We start from the raw sequence: 19,068 nt of genomic DNA, 5'->3' as shown, positions 1-19,068 counted from the left end.
TAGGAGCACTCTGTTTAAACCATTTCCACCCATTCCTTCCCCTTCCAACTCCTCCCATTTGACTCCCTCAAATTCATACTTAAAAAAAAATCAACCTAATTAAATCTCTGACTTGAGTTTTTATGTGGAATGAAAAGTACAGATATACATATATATATATGTATGTATGTGTATGTATGTATACATATATATATATATCTTGATTAGAACATGCAAATATTCAAATACCACCTTTAAATGGATGTTCAATAAATGCCCCCACCCCAAACCTAACCCCACCCATTTAGTTTATTGAGTCACATGGTGTTTGATACATGGGTCAATGTCCAGTTGTAATGGCAGATTCTGGCTAGGAAACAAAGTCATTTTTTTTTAAAGCTCCAAGAAAAAGTGCGTGATTGAATGCCAGTGCCTTCAGCAAAACAACAGGATTAGGAGCCCAATTATCTGTCTGGAAAGTGTTCTTTTCATCAGCCTCTGAGCTTTTCAGCATGAACTGAACCAGTGCCCATCTACCAGAAACTAGCTTGATGTTATTACAGCCACAGAAATTTACCGGTAGAAAACAGAAGAGATTTGACCCAAGTCATTTATGTCCCTGATAAAGTCTAGGTCAACAAGAACATCTTTCTCTTCTCTTCTTTCCCCAGTTCAATTCTGGAGATGGGATTAAGCCCCACACTGGCCAGGGATTTAAGGCAGGGTTAAAACACAGGAAAATTGTTTTCTGACAATTGTGCAATGGTCTTTGGGGGAATTCCTGAAGGAGACATCTGAGGACAGCCGGTGGACAACTCTGAATCCACAATGCCTTGCTCAACACCACAGGTGACTTGAGAACGGAGAAACTCATTCTAGAAAAGCTTCTATGCTAGTACTTGCCGTACTCGTGCGTAGAACTCATTCTCAGACTGGTCAAAGAGTCAAGGAGAGATTGCTGTGTAGAAAGAACCAAGAGAAAGCATGAATGAGTACAATAGCAACTTAGAGCTGATGGGTGGTGAGCAGAATGGGTAAAATTTGACAACCATTCTCAGGGAAGAGGGAAGTCAGACTTGAATAAAACAATGAAGCTTTTATGTGATAACTGGTGGCCAGCCCACCTAAGGAGGTGGTGGTGGAAGATTTGGTGAGTAGAAAGTTTAAGAAGAGAGAAGTTATTTTAGAAAGATGAGGACAAGAAATCACTAGGTGCAATAGAATCTATTAGCTTAACTGGCTTTGGTATGGATTTGGTTTAAAGGAGTCTCTCAAAGCTAAATGGACTAGAAGCTGGTCCTCATGTGGCAGCCGAAGTTGGTGGAGCAATGAGGAGATAAGGCCCAGTGGTAAGTGAACAGGCTATAAAGCTGATACTATCATGACTAATGGCGTTTATACAATTTCTGATTCCCACAAACCCAGATTAGCAATGCAAAGTATGAGTGTATTCAACAAAGAAAACCCACATGACATGTTTGGTTTCATCTGTTGAGAGATTTCTCCCCCTCTTTTTCTTTCTACCATGTCATGTCAAGAGGTAGCAAGAGAGCCTCATTAGAGACCTGGCAGATGGACTTATGAGCCTGATATTGGACTTCTACCTTCCAAAACTATAATCAAATAAACCTCTGTGTAAGTATTCATCCTCTAGCATTTTATTAAAGCAACGACAAAGCTGTATAGAAGATTTGTGAGGAATCATGAAGAATATTCACTGAAGTAATCTAATAAGAATGCTGTTGTTATGGATAAATGTCAGAACTCAACAGCAGGAAGATATTTGTAAACAAGTAAGTTTGGAGGCAGTGATGGTTTGAATACAGAAAAATGACTAGACAGTCACAACATGTTATTGAACTATAATGTAGGCAGTGAAACTAAAATTTACTTTTTCTTCTGTGCTTGCATCGTGATGATCAGTAGTTGATACACAGACCTTTTATTCTATCCTACCCTTGCCACTTTAGTATTAAAACTAAGCCGTCCTAAATAGAATTTTATTTATATGTTTTCTCATAGACATGTTTTTCAACTGAAAGAAATTTCTGAAACATACATTTTGTTGTTAAATATTTTTCTTGGTTTTTTTCTAATCTAAATTCCATCCAGTAGTTTACATTACTTAGTAAGAGAAGAAGAAACCTCACTCAAAATATAGTCTAAGATAATCATCAGAACTCTAGGAATGGTGTTGGGTTATTTAAACAGGGAATTTTTGTGGTATGAGAATAGTTAAAATAAATACTATCAAATATATCTATATCTACAGCTAGATATTACAAGAAAATAATGTAAGGATTTTGATGATTTACAATTCTAAAGTCTTAAAATTCATGACTTTAATCCCGAATACTTTGGCCATTTATGTAACTCTGTACTTCATACAAGGTTAGGTAATGGAAATCATTTGATTGCCTTTAACTTTTATATTTTTGCATTAATAAAATTGCATGTGATAAGTGCATTGTAGATTGTGTAGAAAATGATGGAATGATCAAGGAAGATGAAAGTGATGTTCTTTTTTCTGAGGGCTAGAAGCCAGATGGCAAAAAGACATCCATTTTTCCACTTGTTCACGAGTTATTTGTTAAAATTGATTTGATTTGTGTTATCCTAACAAAATTATGATTATGCTTTTAAAATATGTCCCAAGTAATTATTTTTGCCATTACTTGCCTATTTTCATAAAAGTAGAACTAAGATAAAATGTCCAGTTCTCTAAAAATTATGGTGGAGTTAGCTTTAGCCTATCATAAAAGGATATAAACCGTATAAAGTGAAGATCATCTAGTAACTTCTATGTCATCATACTTAGTCCATTCATTAAACAGGTGTCAGCAAGTACTGTTATACGTTATGCAGCGTGTTAGATGGAACATAAATTAATAAGTTGGCAAAACGTGTATTTGGCTGAAAAGGACCACAGAGGAAGGAAGAGTAGACCAGAGTTGAATATGAATATGTTGTTTGCAAAGGTGACACTGCAGTTATGACTTGAAGCAGAAGGAACTACATTACAACAACTCTGAGGCAAGACCCTACTGAATAGATTTTAGGGATACAAAGTGTCCAGAGTCATTCGGGACGATCAAGGTACGGGAAGAAAATTGCAGAGCCAAAGAGACATCCTGAGCTATTTTAAGGACTTTCCTTTTCATTCCAAATGAGAGATCTTTGTTCATAATGTCCTAATTTTTCCACAAATAGTGTGTTTTATTTAATTTAATATTAAGATGTAGTTTTTGTAGCATAAATTCATGTCATTTAGCATGTATCTCTAAGCATGTGTGGTTACATAACCACTATCACCAATATTCAATGACTAGCATTCCTGAAAATTCCCTGTTTTCCTTATAGCTAATCTAATTCTACCTCAGTCAATTACTTTCTATTTTTAAATTTTTGCTCTTTCATAAAGGCCATATAGATAGTATTAGGCAGTATGTGGTTTCAGTCTAATTTTTACATTGTACTGATTCGTATTTTTGATGGCAGTGGTATAGCTTTCTGTTGTTGAGAATTGCTGAATTTTATAGATATATCACAATGTGTTTGTATATTTTATTTATACTTTAGTTATTATTAATCAATTTCCTACTACTGCCGCAAAAACACTTAACACGGTCAATTTAAAAAGAGGAGATGTTTATTACAGCTCCCTGTCTTGGAGGTTTTAGTTCATGGTTGACCCTGTTCCTCTTTCCAATAGCACAGACTGTTACATATCCATAGGGAACTTTCTACATCTGAACCACAAGAAGAAGCCTTTGTGCCATTTCAAAATTTGATTATAAAATAATCAAATGTCCATGGGTAAATTTTTTATGTGAAAATGAGTTTTACATCTTCGGTAAATAACTAGAACTAAGCATTTGGAATGATAAGTATGTATGTATTTTAACTTTATATAAAGGTGGCAGCTAATGGTCCAAGGCACTGTTATCTGGAGATCCCATGAGCACTGTGTGAGAGCTCTGCTTTCTCCACATAGTCTATAGCATTCAGCACGGATGACTCTAAGTTTTGCTAGTCTAGTATGTGTATGTATGTAGTTGTATGTATGTATGTGTATGTAGTTTTGCTAGTCTAGTATGTGTATGGGCTCTAATCTTGGTGTTTGAAGCTTTTCTAGTCAATTCTACTTTTGAAAAAAATTTAGTAACATGAAAGTTGAAGGACTAGACCAATAAATGTATGTTTAGTGTTGTTTAGCTAAAACCAGACTTCCATTTACCCAGTTTTAAAGAGAGTTTTACTTTTCTCTCCATTGAAAAAAAAAACACAGCAGACATTATTGATTCCTTACTTACAGGTAAGTCAGCATGTTATCCACTAGGAACATGATTTCTTTCTGATTTAAGATCATATCAGAATGAAGAAATTTGCCATTAGAGCAGCACTATCTAGAATACACTGGAACAGTAATATACTAATATAATATCTACCACCATTATCTACTAATATGCAAATATACAATAAAGTACATTGTGTGAGCATCCTGAGTGGAAGAGCTCTCCCCTCATCTCATTATTCTGTGTATTCATTTGTAATCTGAGGTCACTACACTTTCAACTGAAGGCTTCCCTCAAAAGCAAGTTCCAAGAATGTAGTCTGGCTGGGTTTTATTTTTTATTTAAATGCTTTCACTAACATCTTTTCTGCTACTCGATCTATTAATTTAAATGCTAAACATTCTAGACACACACCCATCAACATTCAGAAAAATAATGATCTGTCTACTGTCTGTATCTTTTAGTCCACTCAAGATATCATGGAAATTTAATAATCATAGATGGTATAACAAGGAACTGGTTGGTTTCAAACAGAAAAAAAAACATGTTGTCTGACAGTTCTTGAAAGTAGGAGTCCAAAGGACAGGTGCTGGCAGGGCTGTGCCTAGTAACAATTCTTTAGAAGGCCTCCCTTCATCTGTTCCAGCTTGTGGTAGAGCCCCAAACCTTGCCCTATGACACCTAAACTGCAATCACTGCCCTCAATTTTCCAAAGTCACTTTCTCACTGTATATCTTTTCTTCTTGTGAAGAAGCCTAGGCAAGTTGGATCAAGCACATATCAATCCAGCATGATTTTATTTAACTGGTTGTATCTGTAACACTTGTTTTAACCGAAATCACATCCTTATGCTCTGTGGTTCTCAGTGACAGTATACCTTTTTGAGAGGTGGAATTCAATTTTCAAAATAGAAGACTGAGTGACATGCACTGGGAGTGAAATGACCACATCTCTAGAAACTTGGAGTTTCAGACTCAGACTGAATTGAACTGCTGATTTTTCTTTTCCCCTGTGATGTGGGAGGTGATCTATGCTGTGAACATGTTTTACTGCATTGGTTAATAAAGAAGCTGCTTTCAGCCAATTAATGGCTTAACAGGGTAAAGCGAGCCTGGAAGAAATACATAGAGAGAGTAGGCAGAGTCAATGAGAAGCCATATAGCTGCTGCTGGAGACAGACACTTCTGTCAGAGCCCACTGAAACTTTGACGGTAGGCCATGACCTTGTGGTGATGCACAGATTAATGGAGATGGATTAGTTTAGGATATAAGAGCTAGCTAGCAATATGCTTAAGCTATTGGCCAAACAGTATTACAAAGAATATAGTTTCTGTGTGGTTATTTCAAGTCTGGGCAGCCAGGAACAAACAAGTAGCCTCTGGCAACAAATTGGCTCCAACAACAAATTGGCATGCCAATGTGTGCTGACTAAATCCTGAGAGAGCTTGGAAAGAAATTCTAGACACACACACACACACACACAAAAACAAAACAAAACAAAACAAAAAAAAACAAAAAAAAACCCAATGTTTAACCACTTTTTTTTTTCCTGGATGGATTCTGTTTGCTGGTGGCATGCCACAGCTCCTTTACGAGAGGTCTTCCTGATTCAGTGGTAGCAATAAGTGCAGTTTCAAAATGGCGGATTCCTGGTCTTTGCTGCTAGCATGAATTCTGGCTTTTTTAGGAGGCTGAGCACTTGAATGGGGTTTGTGAGCAGCATGCTGCAAGTTACTTGGTGGCAGCAAGGGCCAACTGGTTACCAGAGTTGAGGTTGTGAGGATAGCTCCCACCTGGCAGTCTCAGAGGCAGTAAATGGACCTCTGCCATGTTGAACCGGGTGGAGCCAAAAGGCAAAGCAGCCTTAGTCCTAGCCCTGCCACTTAGCATTTTAAGAAGCAGTCCTGGTCAGAAAGGATTACAGATACACAATAAAGACAAATTCAAATGAAAAAGACCTCTAAATGGATCATAGAGGGTTTTAAAAATGTACATAGCTTTGTTGGAGTCTGAGGTTATCTGTAGGGTTAATTGCTGCATTCTCAGAATCTGACAGCAAGTCTAGAATCCAAGAAATACTGGTTGAATAAACGAATTATTCGGAAGATGACAAATAAAAAAATGTACATAGCTTTGGGAGAAAAGAGAAAAAGAGTACAGAGAGTTATAAAAGAAAGTAAATCTTTTAAAAAAATAAAACAAAGTCTTTAAAGAGGCAGAGTAAGACAGTCATAGATAAAAGGAATAAAGAAAAATAAGCTATATAAAGGAGAAATATACATAGAGAGTCTGAATTATGTATATCATTGTGCTTTCTTTGAATTTTTTGACTGTGAAAGAGCTAAGTACAGAGAGACATTTCATTGTATGGACTGCTAAGCTAAACCAACATATATAGCTTAAACATATCTTGACTTTAAAATTCGGGTCTAAGGATTTGTTGCTTTGGAAAAGGGGTTCTTCTTTTGTTTCCATAGAGGATGAGAACCTGGGGATTTTTTCCAGACTAATGTGGTTTGATGGATCAAAACCCCTCAAAAGAATACCCCCCACACACACACAAATTACTTTGCTCAACAAAAAGCAGGAAGTAGTTTGGAGAAAACTACAACCAAATTCTCAAATATTGTTTATAAATGTTTGTTTATATTTAAAGAGGTTATGCTATAGATATGAGTAGTTTGGATTTATATGGATCTTGGTTTATTGATACAAATTTAAAGTCAATTTTGTTATAAGTAAATTTCTGCTCTTGATTAAGGTATTGTGTTTATACAGCTCATTTAAAAATGTAATGTAAAATTAAGAAATATAATTTAATAGATAGTATTCTATAATAGTTAAGCTTGTTGTCATGTTACTTAGATTTTATAGATATATAGAGATATATTTCAGTTAGACAGATATTCTTCAAATCTTTCAGAGACCTTCAGAATATGGAATTTAAAATGTTTTAAGAACATAGGACTTTTCATGGCATGAAATATGTCTGCTCCTGGCAGTACCAATCTACTTCAAGAGGATGATGACCATTGACGAGGCTCCTCATGAAGTTTGTTAATCATTTTGACATGAAACTGCTCTTGCTTGAACTGTTTAACTGGACTTGCAGGACACACAGAAAAATGACTACTGTTGTTGCCTAAAGAAGGTGAGACAGTCCTTCATGAAAGGGTATGCAAGACATTCAGCAGGACACAGAAGACAGTTAGTGACAAACTGCCAATATAAGTGGAACTGTCTTTGAAATTTCCTTCTTCATGGAAAAGTCTGCCAGATACTATGGGCCTGTAGGCTGAAGATGGGTGCCTGCAACATTACAGAAGAACTTTGGGTGACTGTCCAGGCAGTGAGATATCTCTGTCAATCCTAGGGTTTTGGAATTTGCTATAGTACACTTCCTTAACTTAGGTAATATATCCTTCTAAAGTCTTTGATGGAGATCAATAATAGATAGTTATAATTATCGTTTTCCTTAGTTACAATAAGAGATAAAGTTGATATAAATATTGTAACTATAATTCTTGCTTGATACCTGATTTGTTATATGTAATTTAACATGTTGAAGTTAAAACCTTCCTTTTCATTTAAACAGAAAAGGTAAAATGGTGTGGAAAGTTCTTCTGTATATGTATTTTTTTTATTGGTTAATGAGTAAATGGCTGGGAAAAAAAAAATATATATATATATATATATATATATATATATATATATATATATATGAGAGAGAGAGAGAGGGAGGGAGGGAGAGGGAGATGGAGAGGGAGGGAGGAAGGGAGGAAGGGAGAGAGAGAGAGAGAGTAGGCAGAGTCAGGAAGATGCCATGTACCTACCGGAGGAGACAGATGTGCCCCAGAACTACCAGTAGACCACAAGCCTCATAGTAAAATATAAAATAATAAGAATGGGATAATTTAAGATGTAAGAGCTTGCTAGAAATGCACTAGAGTTGTTGGTCTGTAATAAGGGGCTGTTTCTTTGTTTCTTGGCTACCCAGACTTTTGAAATAATCACACAGAAACTATATTATTTAAACCATTGTTTGGCCCATTAGATCTAGATTCTTATTGGTTAACTTTTGCATCTTAATTTAAGACATTTCCATTAATTTGTGCATCACCATGAGATTGTGGCCTACCAGCAAAGTTTTAGCATGCCTGTCTCCAGTGGTGCCTCCATGGCTTCTCTCTGACTCTGCCTCCTTTCTCCCAGCATTCATTTTAGTTTTCCTTGCCTACCTAAGTTCTGCCCTATCAACAGGCCAAGGCAGTTTCTTTATTCAGCAACGATATTCACAGCATACAGAGGGGAACCCCACATCACTTCCCATTTTCTGTTTAAATGAAAAGGATGATTTTAACTTTAACATAGTAAAGTTACATATAACAAATCAGGTATCAAGCAAGAATTATAATATTTATATCTACTTTACCACTTATCATAACTATGGAAAACTGTAACTATAACTTTAAATTTTTCAGCTCCATCAAAGACTTCAGAAGAACAAAGCATTTCCTAAGTAAACAGTAAGTGCATTGTAAGCTACTTCCAAAACTCTAGAATTGACAGACAAATCTCACTACCTGGATAGTTACCTAAAGTTCCTCTGTAACATTTGGGTACACATCTTTAGCCTAGAGGTCCATAGTATCTTGCAGACTTTTCCATGAAGCTAGACATTTCAAAGACAGTTCCAACTATAGTGGCAGCTTTTCAATCACCTTCTTCTTTGTCCTGCAGAATGTCTAGCAGAAACTTTCATGAAGCAGGAAAACCAAAGGATTGTCTCACCTTTAGGCAAGTTCAGCAGTCATGTCTCTGCAGGTCCTGCTTGCCCAGTTCATCAAGCAGTCCAGACAAGAAGAGTTTATTGTCCAAAATGCCAAACCAACTCCATGAGGAGCCTCTTTGATGCCCATCTTCCTCTTGAAGTATTGGTGCTGCCAGGAGCAGATGTGTCTCATGTCATGAAAAGTCCTAAGTTCTTAAAACATTTTATTCCATACTGTGAAGGTCTTTGAAAGATTTGCAGAATCCCCATCCATCTGAAATATGTCTTTGTACATCTAGAAAACCTAACTAATGTGACTACAAGCTTGACTATTATAGATGATTATCTATTAATAAAATTGACCTTAAATTTGTATAAAAAAAACAAGATCCGTACCAACGCAAATATGTACAGCATATCCCACTTTAAATGTAAATAAACATTTATAAACAATATGTGGGAATATTGGCATAGTACTTTTCCACACTGTTTCCCACTGTTTGGGAGTACTGTTAATTAGGTCTTTCATGGGACATCATTTATGCTAGGTTTATCTCAGTCAGCAGTTGGGTGAAGTTATTTTTGGGGGGTACTCACAGCAACCTTTATGGGGGTCCTGGACCATCAAACCACATTAATCTGGAAGCAATCCACAGATTCTCATCCTTTGTGGAAACAAAAGCTGAACTTCTTTATCAAAGCAACATATTTTGAGACCCATATTTTGAATTCAATATACCTTTAAAACATATATGCTGGTTTAGCTTAGCAGCCCATACAATGAAATGCCTCTCTGTACTTAGCTCCTCCAAAGTCAAAAAATTAAAAGAAAACACAATAATATACATAATCCAGACTCTCTGTGAATTTTTCATTTTTACATGGCTTATTTTTCTTTACTCCTTTTAATCTATCACTATCTGTACTCAGCTTATTTATTTTTATAACTTTCTATGCTCTTTTCCTTTTCTCTCCCAAGCATACATACATTTATCCAACACTGTGACCCATTTAGAGGTCTTTTATTTAAAAAAATCTGAATCTGTCTTTATTGTGTATCTGTATTTATTTTCTGACCAGAAGCACTTCTTAAAATGCTAAGCACTTCTTAAGAATCTTACCTGCAGTATTACTAGTGTATATATGGCAATTCCTGCCTGCTCTACACAGTCCAACACGGTGGAAATCTGTTCACTGTCTCTGCCAAATGTGCACATTGCCCCAGCTCCAAGTATGCAGCTGGTCTATGTCAAGCCATTAAGCAGTTAGTAGCATGCTGATTACAAACTCCATTTAAATGCTCAGCCTCCTGAAAGAGCCAGAGCTGCACTAGCAGCATGACCCAGAAAGTTGGCATTTCAAAACATTGTGACTTTTTTTCTGCTACTGTTGAGTCAGGAAAACCTCTCTTAAAGGACCTGTGGCATGCCACCAGCAAACATCAAGAAGCTGTGTTAAACTCTGTATTTTTGTGTCTATAATTCCTTTTTAAACTCTCTCAGATTTTAAGTGGATTTTAGTTGGCCATGTGGGCACCAATTTGTTGTAAGGGGCTGCTTGTTTCCCAGCCACCCAGAATCCTGAAATAATCACACAGAAACTATATTATTTAAGTCATTGCTTGGTCCATTAGCTCTAGACTCTTGTTGGCTAACTTTTACATTTTAATTTAACCCATTTACATTAATCTGTGAATCACCACTAGCTCTTGGCCTACCAGCAAAGTTTCATCACGTCTGTCTCTTGCGCTGGCTACATAGCTTCTCTATGACTCTGTCTCCTTTCTTCCAGCATTCAGTTTAGTTTTCCCTGCCTACTAAGTTCTTCCCTATTAACATGCCAATGCAGGTTCTTTATTCACCAATGGTATTTGCAACATAGAGAGGGGAATTCTACATCATTGCCCACGCCATGTTGTAATTAATATAGTTTCTGTGTGATTATTTTGAATCTGGGCAGCCAGGAATGAACAATCAGCTTCCACCAACACCCCTGTTTCTCCAACTCAGAGATTGAGTATTGTGAAATTTTCAGTTTTGTATTGTATGAGGCAATTCCCACAATAATCCTCACTTACATATTTATATCTACATCTATCTACATGTGTAACATATATATGTATACACACTCAATGATTCTGTGAATAAGTTCAGGCATTCACAGTTTGGATTTTAAATTAATATACATATAGATGCAGCAGTATGTCACACAATATGTGTAAATACAAAATAATGTTTATAATGTAAACATGCTTTGATATAAGAGATTTTTTAATAGCATTACTGTATTATTTCTACATTCCAGTTTACGTGACATTTCTTTTATTGATGACATTCTTTTATCTATGCTTTTATTCCTATAAATAATAGACTATGTTATTAGTTTCTAAGTCTCATCAAATAGATAATTTATCCTAATATGTCACTGTCACTTTGTGCTTTATCCAATTTCTTTAATGAGATTAGAACCGTTTTCATAATATTAATGATATTATTAATCATGATGTCCATACCACCATGTTGAGATGATTATATTTTAATCCTCTCCTTTTTCAAATTTTAGAGTTTCTTTGCAAGAAGTTCCTTTTTGCATCTGGTGCATGTTCAGTATTCATAAGGTTTCCAATTTCCTGCTTTTTTTTCTGCACTTGTTTTGTGATAGTGTATAGCTAGAGCTCAATATATGGGGACATACTCCATGGGAAGTAAGTTTAGGGCCTGGTACTAAAAACACAAAATTCTTTTGCTTCACAGAGTTGACTACTGGATCAGATTCTGTTTAGCTCTGTGTTGTGCTAGATATATGGATAGGTATTTTGGGAACCTATTTTCTCCTAGACAACTTCTAAAACATTTATTCATTCTCTCTAGTATTTTTAATTTCATAGATTTTTCATATTCACATAAACATTTTATACTCACATAGATATGATGTGGGAGTGTCATATATCAATCTGTTGATTTCATTGGTTAAGCAATAAAGAAACTGCTTTGGCCTCATAGGTTAAAACATAGGTGGGAGGAGTAAACAGAACAGAAGGCTGGGAGAAAGAAGCTGAGTCAAGGAGTAGCCATGATTCTCCCACTCCAGGCAGACGCAGGTTAAGATCATTCCTGGTAAGCCAGCTCATGGGCTACAGCAGATTATTAGAAATGGGCTAGTCCAGGTGCGAGAGCTAGCCTAGAAGAGGCTAGATAGAAATGGGCCAAGCGATGTTTAAAAGAATACAATTTCCGTGTAATTATTTCGGGTAAAGCTAGCCGTGCGGGCCACCGGGTGCCAGGGACGCAGCCCCCGCCGCTATTATTTCAACATAGATGTACTCTCTTGTTTCATAGTACTAGAAATCAACTTGTATTAAATTTCAGTGCATTAATGTATACCAAGAGTAATACATTTTATAAAATAAATCCTTATTGAATACTAGTTATTATTATGTTTCACATTGCTCTTATTTTTTCCTAAGGGTGACATGAACTCTGAAAAAACTCATTTAGTATTTTTTCCACCTCAAGTTGCTTAGTGTCATCCCAACTGTTACCAATGAAAACACTTCTTTCTGTTTGAAGCAACCTGGATTAAGAATGAGCTTGATTTTACAGAGGATTTCTTTAGTATATTAAAAACGGAGTTCTAAGTTCCTGTAGACTAATCCATGTTGTAATACTAATGAACAGGCAGTTATTTAGCTTTATATTTCTGGAATTCCCAATAATCTTCTCATGAGAGACCCTTTTGCCTTTCACTATATAATACCTTGTGTAAATTGGAAGTGTGCATAGTAACCCCCTTCTCCCTATTCTTGGAGGAGAACTTGCTTCCATTAAAGACATTTACAACCTTTTTTTCCAGAAACATATGGTCATCTCTGATTTTTTTGTTTACATTATAATATAGTTAAATCACTTCTCCCTTTTCTTTCCTTCTGCCAAACCCTCACATCTATGCCTCTCTGCTCTCTTCCAAATACATGACATTTTCTCATTAGTTATTGTTATAGGAATATATACATACATATATGTGTGTTCCATATAGTATGTATATATTCCTAAATATAACATGCTCAGTTTGTATAATATTGCTTGTCTATATGTCTTCAGAGCTGACCATTTGGTATTGAATAACCAATCTTCTTGGATGAAGATTATTTCTCCCTCTCTCATTATTTCTTAGTTATCTGTGGTTCTTTGTGTAGGGTTGAGGCCTCTTGGGCTTCTTTTATCCACTTTATCATGCCTGTTGTTATTGTTCTTGTTCAATCCATGTTTAGGCAGTCACGTTGTCCAATCTTTTAAAATTTAGAATCACTCACTTAACAAACATAGAATATTCTGGAATTACACAGCATTGATTTAAAGACTATTATTAACACTTTTATTTAAATATGCATAATTGATTATTTAAGACATTAACTGATTCATTAAAAGCCACACAATTTGACCTTAGATAAATAATGTCTTAATGTAAGTATGATAAAAACAGAATATATTTTGTGGATTTAATCTCTTTCCATGTGAACAGAAAACTATTTAGAAAAAACCTTGAGTCAATATATTTATTAAATAAAAGCAAATAAGTTTGTAACGTGGAAGAATACGCAGAAAACACAGTGTAGTCTAAATACAGCTGACAGACCGACACTGTGAATTGAGATTGTCTTGTAACAATGGTCAGATCATAAGATTGGTTGTTTCCTGCTAAAGGATGCACACGTCTACGACTTACACATGGCACATGTTCTAGACAGACTGACATCTGGCGGCTCTCATTGACCTTGGCTAGTCCTTAAATTTCGGGATTATAAATGTAATTTAAGACCTTGCCTTTTGATTCCTTCTTCCATTCACCCTAGTCAGTCAAATACCTATTTTATTGTAAGTCTTAGGGAGAGGATTATGAATACATCAGACAGAGAGTGTCCCTATTGCAGCTTACAGCCTAAGCTACAGAGAGTATGCGCTCCTTACTCTGTCAATTATTTAGTGAAAACTTGATTAATGTGGCGCTAACAGTGCTCCAGGAGAATGTAACTGAGGATTGTGATCTAATGGTCCTGTCTGAGAAGTTTCCTGGGGAAGAGCTAAGAAACCCTGGAAGATGGAAAGGGAAAAACAACAAGAACAGGGATGTATTATAATAAAGACAGCGAAGGAGGCTCAGCACAGCCTTGTCAGGCAATGGACAGGCAGGGAAGGAGCTGTAGCAAGAGACCAGAGTTTACATACAACCAATCACTGTTCATTCGTTATGGGATTCTGTTATACACAGGTAATGTAACATTTGGTTATTGCTGTTATATTGGTCTCTCTGATTCCCGGAAGACAATGCATCTTTCTTAGAAAACACACTTGTTAAATATCTAAACATCTGAGCCTCACAACACCCAGTCTTAATTTATCAATAAACTAAAGTTTCTACAGTTTATCCAATCATTCTAATCTTTAGAATTAAAGTTCTTTAGAATAAAAGTTCATGGAAGAGACTGTGCTGGGTTAAGGAGAAAGTAATTATTATTTAATACTATAGTGTCTGGTTCTTTGAGTCCTGGGCGTAACTTGATTTTCCATTGCATTTTATAGATTTGTAGAAAGAGACTGAGAAGTTTCTGTAATCCAAATGCAAAAAATTCTAAGACTGATTATTTTTTAAGTGCAGTTTAATTAATCTCACAGTGATGATTCTCTTGACCTAGTAATATTTAAATCAGTCACATGGCTTTCAAATGACATTTCCATTTCCTTTTGGTCCCATGGTTGTGAGTTTTGAGCTGTGTTCATATCATTTATATTAGTACAAAAAGGGATTTAGAGCTTTAGTTTGATGTGATTCCTCTCCCTCTAATCAAATATTTTAAAGTAGTGAGTATTTGAACTTGAATAAATATTGAAAATTACATGGTCTTAGGGTTTTTATTGCTGTGAAGAGACACCATGGCCACTCTTATAAGGAAAACATTTAATTAGGGTGGCTTAGTTACATTTCAGAGTTCCAGTCCATTATTATCATGGTGGGGAGCATGACAGCATTCAGGCAGATATGGCCCTGGTGCTGAGAGTTCTACATCTTGCAGGCAATAGGAAGTTGACTGGCATGCTAGGCAGTGTCCTGAGCATATGAAACCTCAAAGCCTGCCCCCACAGTGACATACTGTCTCTAACAAGGTCATACCTTCCCCAGCAAAACCACATCTCCTAATAGTGTCACTCTCTATGAGATTATGGGGCCAGCTACATTCAAACTATCACGTAGATGCGAACTGAGTTTTGAAATTTAAGGAACATTCTTTTTCCAGAGAAAAAACAATGCAAAGTCACACTGAGTTGCATATATACACTCACATATGCACACATTCATACATAAACATGCACACACCTACATGCAGGCACAGACACACCCATACCCATACCCATACACAGTACACACATACACAGTACACATACACACACACACATTCATTCTTGACACATACACAAATCACAAAAAAAGCACAGTTATGGCAACCAGTTTGAGTAAACATATTCGTGCACATGAAGGAAGATTGCAAGCGCGTATGAAATGATGTTGTCATGCTTTCAATCCTTCCTCCACCAATGACTTTTATTTCTGAGTAATTTATTGTTGGCCAGTCCTGTTTGCCAAGAAGAATGACTGTGATCACAACTGCTTTGAAGGTGGTTTATAGTGACTGGAATCTTAAAATGCACTAATAACCAGAAGCTACCATGGAATATACAATTATTTGGTTTAGTCATTCTGAAAACTCATCTAAGTTATTTTTTGTTGTTATTTGTGGGTTTGAAGCCTTTTATAGCTTGTTCGGATCACACTGACATTTCAATTTGAAAGTCTAAAGAGTCTTAAGAACAGTGTGTGGAGAGGGAAGAATTTATTTTTTTATTTTGGTGAATTACCAGCCCATACATAGAAATAATATTGTGGAATCACATTTAAGTTTCTGTGTTATGCTGTTTGCATATCCTTTCAGGATGGCACTGTGCCCTTGTCTCTTGAAGATAGTCTGATAAGGATAGAAGCTGGCATAGTAAGCTTTAGTCTTGAACCACTGTCTTGGAGAGAGGGCTTTATGCTTTTGTTTGTGTTTTGCTTACCATGTTTGACTTGACCCTAGTAAGTGGGCTTGAAGCATGTTCTTTCCTGACATATTCAGATTTGAATTCCAAATTGATTGAACAAGCCCTACATTGATAGGTTGGCATTATTCTGTGGGAATAATGCTCTGATTGTTAGAGAAGTGTGGCTTCCAAGTCCACCCAGGGTGACACATAGTCAATGGCCCTTTGTTGACTCTGGGGGTTGGATTATTTTTCTTTGTCTTACTGATTTTGAGATTGTTGGACAGAAGTTTTACTTTTTCTCCTTTTACATTGGCAAGAGATAAAAACATCTCAGCAAAGTTCTTCAAAAGGCTTCATTGACTCTTCAAAAACTTTGTTTCTGAATTAACATTTATCTCCTGGAAAGCTCTGGGTAGGACAAACTGGGCATTTAGAAAACATTCGCAACTGTTGCACTGGGCCTGATCACTGGTCACCCAGCTTTCCAAGGGTAGATGCTGTAATGCCAGTTGATGGTGTAATTGTTTAAACCTCCCTCAGGATTTCAGCTGAAGAGTCTTTGTCTAAGGGAGGCCTAGGAGCTCCAGCTGCATCTGTCCCAAGAATTGAGAGCCTTTGTGTAAACGGTCAGCCCTGCTCTGATGTTCGATCAGCTCCTGTTCATATCCCAACCTATTTCCATCTTAATGTGTGTTTATGATGTTGAGCTTGGTAATCTGGTTCAGAAAATGAAGAGGTATTTAGAGGTTTCCCATTACACTGTCACCCTGGCATAATAACTGCTGTGGGAAGAAGATCTATGTTCTCAACCAACAGCACAAAAGGACTGGTCTTCACCAAGCAGGCAGGGCCATGGCATTGTTTCCAGTGTGTGTTCTAATTCCATGTTGACTACATGTGCCAACTGTTTTTTGTGCTTTGTTTGATTCATTAGAAAAATTACAAATTCTTCTTAATTACTAGAGCCGAACTGATTTTACCCACTGTAATTTGAGACAGGAAGAGGGAGGAAGAAAGAAGGTAGAGAAGAAGAGAGATTTCTAAAGTGTAAAGAAACACAGAAAGCTGCAAAGATAGGAGCCCACCTTTCACAAGTGCACACATACAGTGCTATCCAAACTGCCAAGCTAACTAAGCAGGTGATACCATGTACTGACATTTTAGTAGCAGACACATTTAAATCTCCAGTGTCTTTTTATTTTAAATCATCAGCCCAAACCTGTCCATGTTCAAGCTGCATAGGTGTTGTCTTTAGCAATAGGGCATTCCTCTCAATTTGTGGAGAGCTTTCATACCTGCGCTCCAGGGACTTTGGTATAGCAAAAGTTCTCTGCAGGCTACCAAAAAAAAAAAATGTAAACACCAAGTCAGCCACAAATCCTTTGATCTACAGTGGTGTGCTACATGCAAGATATATTAGGGCAATATTGGCATAAATCTTTGGGGAGTAACCAACCAATAATTTATTTGACTTGAGGGCCCACTCTGTGAGATAGAACCTGTACCTAATACAGGTGACCGGGAACCTAGGAGACTAGATAGGCCCAAACAATACTGTTCTAAACAATGAAAAAAATGTAGTGATAAAATGAACCCTAATATTATTCAGCTATATAGAGAATATAGAGAACCCACAGCCAAACATTATACAAAGAGTGAGACACCTTGGAACACTCATCCCTAAAAGAGATATCTCCATCAAATCTCTTCCTTCTAAGCTCAGAGAATCCTAGTGTAGAGGAGGCAGAAAGAGTATAAGAAGCCAGAGGAGATAGAAGACACAAAGAAAACAAGATCCTCTAAATCATCATGAACAAAGCTCATATAGACTCACAGAGACTGAAGCAGTAAGCATGGGGCCTGAATGAGTCTGTACCAGGTCCTCTGAGTGTATTTAATGGCTTCCAGTTTAGTGGTTTTTTTTTGGAATTCCTACCTGTGCAAATGAGTTTGTTTCTATTTCGTGTGCCTTCTCTTGGGCTCTTTTTCTTCTGTTGGTTTGTCTTGTCTAACTTCAATGTGATAATTACTTGTTTTATTATATTTTATTTTGCTATATTTTTAAAAACTGAATAAAAGAAATACTAGTCATTAGAGTAAAAGTTAAAAACTGAACTACCATTTATATATGCTGGGAGAAGAAAAAATGAATTTATTCCAATGGAGTGATGCTGGTTATATAACAAATACTCCAGGGAAGACTTCACATTCAGTAGTTGATCAACACTTAATGGACAAAGCAGTTTGTGTGTGTGTGTGCTTTTATTTGTTTATAGTTTGGTGGGATTATTTTTTCCTTTTTTTGGGTGGTGTTTTAGTTTGTTTTCTTGATTTGGGGGATTGTGGTTGTGTTAGATGATTCTTTTTTTGAGAAAACTTAAAGTTGGGTGGGTTGGAGGGAACAGGCTCTTGAAGGACTTGGGGAAAGGGAAGAATATGATCAAAATATTTAAATTTAAAAATCGTTTTAAATAATAAAATGAAAAGAGCACTAAAAGATTTAAATAAGTATAATCTGATCATTTTTTCAAAAAAGCAAACAAATAAATTATCATCCCAGAAAGCTGCAATTTATCCTCATTTCATAAAGGACTGGGGACAATGTCTATCAGACGTATATGATTGACATTTGGTGCCAGAGGATCCTTTGTTACTTTCTGTGTGCCTTTGTCACTGTTGTAACATGTTTAATGTTTCCAAATCCCCAGAACTTAGACTGTAGTGAAAAACCTCTATCTTGTGACAACACACATTTTTCTCTGAAAGCCAATGTTTCTAGATTTCACTACTCAGCTGTGGAGTGGGGTCAGGTAAGCTGACTCAAAAACTATTACGGAGTAGTGTGGCTTGTGAAATATATAGAAAAGTCTGGAAGTCTAAGCACTATTTATAGTTTGTCATATGGTTTAGTAGCTGAAATATGAAATAAATAATCAGTCTTCAATTG

Source organism: Microtus pennsylvanicus, chromosome 19 (genome assembly GCF_037038515.1).
Source record: "Microtus pennsylvanicus isolate mMicPen1 chromosome 19, mMicPen1.hap1, whole genome shotgun sequence".
Classification (NCBI taxonomy): Eukaryota; Metazoa; Chordata; class Mammalia; order Rodentia; family Cricetidae; genus Microtus; species Microtus pennsylvanicus.
The sequence above is the reverse complement of the archived record's forward strand: the minus strand, read 5'-3'. Positions refer to the sequence as shown.